Source organism: Hemiscyllium ocellatum (assembly GCF_020745735.1).
Source record: "Hemiscyllium ocellatum isolate sHemOce1 chromosome 40 unlocalized genomic scaffold, sHemOce1.pat.X.cur. SUPER_40_unloc_7, whole genome shotgun sequence".
In the NCBI taxonomy this organism is placed as follows: domain Eukaryota; kingdom Metazoa; phylum Chordata; class Chondrichthyes; order Orectolobiformes; family Hemiscylliidae; genus Hemiscyllium; species Hemiscyllium ocellatum.
This window is the reverse complement of record NW_026867535.1, coordinates 165,226-173,129: the sequence shown is the minus strand read 5'-3', so window position 1 is coordinate 173,129 and position 7,904 is coordinate 165,226.

Here is a 7,904-nt window from a genome sequence, read left to right as displayed (position 1 = left end):
GGAGAGAGAGGAACTGATATACCGCAGACAGAGCGAGAGAGAGAGGACCTGATATACTCTAGACAGTGGTTGAGAGAGAGGAACTGATATACCCCAGACAGAGGGATAGAGAGAGGAACTGATATACCCCAGACAGAGGGAGAGAGAGAGAAACTGATATACCCCAGACAGAGGGAGAGCGAGAGAGGAACTGATATACCCCAGACAGACGGAGAGAGAGAGGGACTGATATACCCCAGACAGAGGGAGAGAGAGAGGAACTGATATACCCCAGACAGAGGGAGACAGAGAGAGAGAGAGAGAGGAACTGATACACCCCAGAGGTAGAGAGAGAGGAACTGATATACCCCAGACTGAGGGAGAGAGAGAGAGGAACTGATATACCCCAGACATAGGGAGAGAGAGGAACTGATATACCCCAGACAGTGGGAGAGAGAGAAGAACTGATATACCCCATACATTGGGAGAGAGAGGAACTGATATACCCCAGACAGAGGGAGAGAGAAAGGAACTGATATACCCCAGACAGAGGGAGAGAGAGAGGAACTGATATACCCCAGACAGACGGAGAGAGAGAGGGACTGATATACCTCAGACAGAGGGAGAGAGAGAGGAACTGATATACCCCAGACAGAGGGAGAGAGAGAGGAACTGATATACCCCAGACAGAGGGAGAGAGAGAGGAACTGATATTCCCCAGACTGAGGGAGAGAGAGAGAGGAACTGATATACCCCAGACAAAGGGAGAGAGAGAGAGCAACTGATATACCACAGACATAGGGAGAGAGAGGACCTGATATAAACAAGACAGAGGGAGATAGCGAGGAACTGATTTACCCCAGACAGAGGGAGAGAGAGGAACTTATATACCCCAGACAGAGGGAGAGAGAGAGAGAAACTGATATACCTCAGACAGAGGGAGAGAGAGGAACTGATATACCCCAGACAGAGGGAGAGAGAGAGGAACTGATATACCCCAGACAGAGGGAGAGCGAGAGAGGAACTGATATACCCCAGACAGACGGAGAGAGAGAGAGGGACTGATATACCTCAGAGAGAGGGAGAGAGAGAGGAACTGATATACCGCAGACAGAGGGGGAGAGAGAAAAACTGATATACCCCAGACACAGAGAGAAAGAGAGAGAGAGAGAGGAACTGATATACCCCTGACAGAGGGAGAGAGGGAGGAACTGATATACCCAGAGAGAGGGAGCGAGAGAGGAACTGATATACCCCGGACATAGGGAGAGAGAGGAACTGATATACCCCAGACAGGGGAGAGAGAGAGAGGAACTGATATACCCCAGACAGAGGGAGAGAGACAAAAACTGATATACCCCAGACAGAGGGAGAGAGAGGAACTGATATACCCCAGACAGAGGGAGAGAGGGAGGAAGTGACATTCCCCAGACAGAGAGAGAGAGAGATGAACTGATCCACACCAGACAGAGGGAGAGATAGAGAGGAAGTGATATACCCCAGACAGAGGGAGAGAGAGGAACTGATATACCCCAGACATAGGGAGAGAGAGGAACTGATACACACCAGACAGAGGGAGAGAGAGAGAGAGAGGAATTGAGACACCCCAGACAGAGGGAGAGAGAGAGGAACTGATATATCCTAGTCAGAGGGAGAGAGAGAGGGACTGATATACCTCAGACAGAGGGAGAGAGAGGAACTGATATACCCCAGACAGAGGGAGAGCGAGAGAGGAACTGATATACCCCAGACAGAGGAAGAGTGAGAGAGGAACTAATATACCCCAGACAGGGGGAGAGAGAGAGGAACTGATATACCCCAGACAGAGGGAGAGAGAGAGGAACTGATATACCACAGACACAGTGAGAGCGAAAGAGGAACTGATATGCCCCAGATACAGGGATAGAGAGTGACCAACTGATATACCCCAGACAGAGGGAGACAGAGAGTAACTGGTCTATCCGAGACAGAGGGAGTGAGAGAGAGGAACTGATATACCCCAGACAGAGGGAGAGAGAGAGAGAGAGAGAGAGGAACTGATACACCCCAGAGGTAGAGAGAGAGGAACTGATATACCCCAGACTGAGGGAGAGAGAGAGAGGAACTGATATACCCCAGACATAGGGAGAGAGAGGAACTGATATACCCCAGACAGAGGGAGAGAGAGAGGAACTGATACACCGCAGACAGAGGGAGAGAGAGAGGAACTGATATACCCCAGACAGAGGGAGAGAGAGAGAGAGAGAGGAATTGATACACCCCAGAGGTAGAGAGAGAGAGGAACTGATATACCCCAGACTGAGGTAGAGAGAGAGAGGAACTGATATACCCCAGACTGAGGGAGAGAGAGAGAGGAACTGATATACCCCAGACAGTGGGAGAGAGAGAAGAACTGATATACCCCAGACAGAGGGAGAGAGAGGAACTGATATACTGCAGACAGAGCGAGAGAGAGAGGACCTGATATACTCTAGACAGTGGTTGAGAGAGAGGAACTGATATACCCCAGACAGAGGGATAGAGAGAGGAACTGATATACCCCAGACAGAGGGAGAGAGAGAGAAACTGATATACCGCAGACAGAAGGAAAGAGAGAGGAACTGATATACCCCAGACAGAGGGAGAGAGAGAGAGAGGAACTGATACTCCCCAGACAGAGGGAGAGATAGGAACTGATATACCCTAGACAGAGGGAGAGAGAGAGGAACTGATAAACCCCAGACAGAGGGAGAGAGAGAGACAGGAACTGATACACCCCAGACAGAGGGAGAGAGAGGAACCGATATACCCGAGACAGAGGGAGAGAGAGAGATAGGAACTGATAAACCCCAGACAGAGGGAGAGAGAGAGACAGGAACTGATACACCCCAGACAGAGGGAGAGAGAGGAACTGACATACCCAAGACAGTGGGAGAGAGAGAAGAACTGGTATACCCCAGACATAGGGAGAGAAAGGAAGTGATAGACCCCAGACAGAGGGAGAGAGAGAGGAACTGATATACTCTAGACAGTGTTTGAGAGAGAGGAACTGATATACCCCAGACAGAGGGAGAGAGAGAGGGACTGGTATACCCCAGACGGAGGGAGAGAGAGAGGAACTGATATACCCCAGACAGAGGGAGAGCGAGAGAGGAACTGATATACCCCAGACAGATGGAGAGAGAGAGGGACTGATATACCTCAGACAGAGGGAGAGGGAGAGGAACTGATATGCCCCAGACAGAGGGAGAGAGAGAGGAACTGATATACCCCAGACAGAGGGAGTGCGAGAGAGGAACTGATATACCCCAGACAGACGTAGAGAGAGAGGGACTGATATACCCCAGACAGAGCGAGAGAGAGAGGAACTGATATACCCCAGACAGAGGGAGAGAGAGGAACTGATATACCCCAGACAGTGGCAGAGAGAGAGGAACTGATATACCCCAGACAGAGGGAGACAGAGAGAGAAAGGAACTGATGCACCCCAGACAGAGGGAGAGAGAGAGGAACTGATATACCCCAGACAGAGGGAGAGAGAGAGAGAGGAACTGATACTCCCCTGACAGAGGGAGAGATAGGAACTGATATACCCTAGACAGAGGGAGAGAGAGAGAGGAACTGATATACCCCAGACAGAGGGAGAGAGAGGAACTGATATACCCCAGACAGAGGAAGAGAGAGAGAGGAACTGATATACCCCAGACAGAGGAAGAGAGAGAGAGGAACTAATATACCCCAGACAGGGGGAGAGAGAGAGGAACTGATATACCCCAGACAGAGGGAGAGAGAGGAACTGATATACCCCAGACAGAGGGAGAGAGAGAGGAACTGATATACCCCAGACAGAGGGAGAGAGAGAGGAACTGATATACCACAGGCACAGTGAGAGCGAAAGAGGAACTGATATGCCCCAGACACAGGGATAGAGAGTGACCAACTGATATACCCCAGACAGAGGGAGACAGAGAGTAACTGGTCTATCCGAGACAGAGGGAGTGAGAGAGAGGAACTGATATACCCCAGACAGAGGGAGAGAGAGAGAGAGAGAGAGAGGAACTGATACACCCCAGAGGTAGAGAGAGAGGAACTGATATACCCCAGACTGAGGGAGAGAGAGAGAGAGAGAGGAATTGATACACCCCAGAGGTAAAGAGAGAGAGGAACTGATACACCCCAGAGGTAGAGAGAGAGGAACTGATATACCCCAGACTGAGGGAGAGAGAGAGAGGAACTGATATACCCCAGACATAGGGAGAGAGAGGAACTGATATACCCCAGACAGTGGGAGAGAGAGAAGAACTGATATACCCCATACATTGGGAGAGAGAGGAACTGATATACCCCAGACAGAGGGAGAGAGAAAGGAACTGATATACCCCAGACAGACGGAGAGATAAAGGGACTGATATACCTCAGACAGAGGGAGAGAGAGAGGAACTGATATACCCCAGACAGAGGGAGAGAGAGAGAAACTGATATTCCCCAGACTGAGGGAGAGAGAGAGAGGAACTGATATACCCCAGACAGACGGAGAGAGAGAGGGACTGATATACCTCAGACAGAGGGAGAGAGAGAGGAACTGATATACCCCAGACAGAGGGAGAGCGAGAGAGGAACTGATATACCCCAGACAGAGGCAGAGAGAGAGGAACTGATATACCACAGACAGAGGGAGACAGAGGGAGAGGACCTGATACACCCCAGACAGAGGGAGAGCGAGAGAGAGTGGAACTGATACACCCCAGACAGAGGGAGAGCGAGAGAGAGTGGAACTGATATACCCCAGACAGAGGGAGAGAGAGAGGAACTGATATTCCCCAGACTGAGGGAGAGAGAGAGAGGAACTGATATACCCCAGACAGTGGGAGAGAGAGAAGAACTGATATACCCCAGACATAGGGAGAGAGAGGAACTGATATACCCCAGACAGAGGGAGAGAGAGAAACTGATATACCCCAGACAAAGGGAGAGAGAGAGAGCAACTGATATACCACAGACAGAGAGGGAGAGAGGAACTGATATACCCCAGACAGAGGGAGAGAGAGAGGAACTGATATTACCCAGACAGAGGGGGAGAGAGATAGGAGCTGATATACCACAGACAGAGGGATAGAGAGGAACTGATTTACCCCAGACAGTGGTTGAGATAGAAGAACTGATATACTCAAGACAGAGGCAGAGAGAGAGGAACTGATATACCCCAGACAGACGGAGAGAGAGAGGAACTGATATACCGCAGACAGAAGGAAAGAGAGAGGAACTGATATACCCCAGACTGAGGGAGAGATAGGAACTGATATACCCCAGACAGAGGGAGAGAGAGAGGAACTGATATACCCAGGACAGAGGGAGAGAGAGAGATAGGAACTGATATACCCGAGACAGAGGGAGAGAGAGAGGAACTGATATACCCCAGACAGAGGGAGAGAGAGAGGAACTGATATACCCCAGACAGACGGAGAGAGAGAGGGACTGATATACCTCAGACAGAGGGAGAGAGAGAGGAACTGATATACCCCAGACAGAGGCAGAGAGAGAGGAACTGATATACCCCAGACAGAGGGAGACAGAGAGAGAGGACCTGATACACCCCAGACAGAGGGAGAGAGAGAGAGAGAGAGGAACTGATACACCCCAGACAGAGGGAGAGAGAGAGGAACTGATTTACCCCAGACTGAGGGAGAGAGAGAGAGGAACTGATATACCCCAGACAGTGGGAGAGAGAGAAGAACTGATATACCCCAGACATAGGGAGAGAGAGAGAGCAACTGCTATACCCCAGACAGAGGGAGAGAGAAAGGAACTGATATACCCCAGACATAGGGAGAGAGAGAGAGCAACTGCTATACCCCAGACAGAGGGAGAGAGAAAGGAACTGATATACCCCAGACAGAGGGAGAGAGAGGAACTGATATCCCCCAGACAGAGGGAGAGAGAGCGGAACTGATATACCTCGGACAGAGGGAGAGAGAGAGGAACTGATATACCCTAGTCAGAGGGAGAGAGAAAGGAACTGATATACCCCAGAAAGAAGGAGAGAGAGAGGAACTGATCTACCCCAGACAGACGTGGAGAGAGAGGGACTGATATACCTCAGACAGAGGGAGAGAGAGAGGAACTGATATACCTCAGACAGAGGGAGAGAGAGAGGAACTGATATACCCCAGACAGAGGGAGAGAGAGAGGAACTGGTTTACCCCAGACTGAGGGAGAGAGAGAGAGGAACTGATATACCCCAGACAGTGGGAGAGAGAGAAGAACTGATATACCCCAGACATAGGGAGAGAGAGGAACTGATATACCCCAGACAGATGGAGAGAGAGAGAGGAACTGATATACCTCAGACAGAGGGAGACAGAGATAGGAGCTGATATACCCCAGACAGAGGGAGAGAGAGGAACTGATATACCCCAGACAGAGGGAGAGAGAGGAACTGATATACCCCAGACAGAGGGAGAGAGAGAGAGAGAGGAACTGATATACCCCAGACACAGGGTGAGAGAGGAACTGATATACCCTAGTCAGAGGGAGTGAGAGAGGAACTGATATACCCCAGACACAGTGAGAGAGAGAGGAACTGATATACCCCAGACAGAGGGAGAGAGAGAGGAACTGATATACCCCAGACTGAGGGAGAGAGAGAGAGGAACTGATATACCCTAGACAGTGGGAGAGAGAGAAGAACTGATATACCCCAGACATAGGGAGAGAGAGAGGAACTGATATACCCCAGACAAAGGGAGAGAGAGAGAGGAACTGATATACCCCAGACAGAGGGAGAGAGATAGGAACTGATATACCACAGACAGAGGGAGAGAGAGGAACTGATATACCCCAGACAGAGGGAGAGAGAGGAACTGATATACCCCAGACAGATGGAGAGAGAGAGAGGAACTGATATACCACAGACAGAGGGAGAGAGAGGAACTGATATACCCCAGACAGATGGAGAGAGAGAGAGGAACTGATATACCACAGACAGAGAGGGAGAGAGGAACTGATATTCCCCAGACAGAGGGAGAGAGAGGAACTGATTTACCCCAGACAGAGGGAGAGAGAGGAACTGATATACCCCAGACAGATGGAGAGAGAGAGAGGAACTGATATACCACAGACAGAGAGGGAGAGAGGAACTGATATACCCCAGACAGAGGGAGAGAGAGAGGAACTGATATACCACAGACAGAGAGGGAGAGAGGAACTGATATTCCCCAGACAGAGGCAGAGAGAGAGGAACTGATATACCCCAGACAGAGGGAGAGAGAGAGAGGAACTGATATAAACAAGACAGAGGGAGAGAGAGAGGAACTGATATACCCCAGACAGAGGGAGAGACAGAGAGAGAGGAACTGATATACCCCAGACTGAGGGAGAGAGAGAGAGGAACTGATATAACCCAGACAGTGGGAGAGAGAGAAGAACTGATATACCACAGACATAGGGAGAGAGAGGAACTGATATACCCCAGACAGAGGGAGAGAGAGAGGGACTGATATACCCCAGACAGAGGGAGAGAGAGAGAGGAACTGATATACCCCAGACAGACGGAGAGAGAGAGGGACTGATATACCTCAGACAGAGGGAGAGAGAGAGGAACTGATACACCCCAGACAGAGGGAGAGAGAGAGAGAGAGGAACTGATACACCCCAGACAGAGAGAGAGAGAGAGGAACTGATATACCCCAGACAGAGGGAGAGAGAGAGAGGAACTGATATACCTCAGACAGAGGGATAGAGAGAGGAACTGATATACCCCAGACAGAGGGAGAGAGGAACTGATATACCCCAGACAGAGGGAGTCGGACAGAGAGGACCTGATACACCCCAGACTGAGGGAGAGAGAGAGAGAGAGAGGAACTGATAGACCCCAGACTGTGGGAGAGAGAGTAGAACTGATATACCCCAGACATAGGGAGAGAGAGGAACTGATATACCCCAGACAG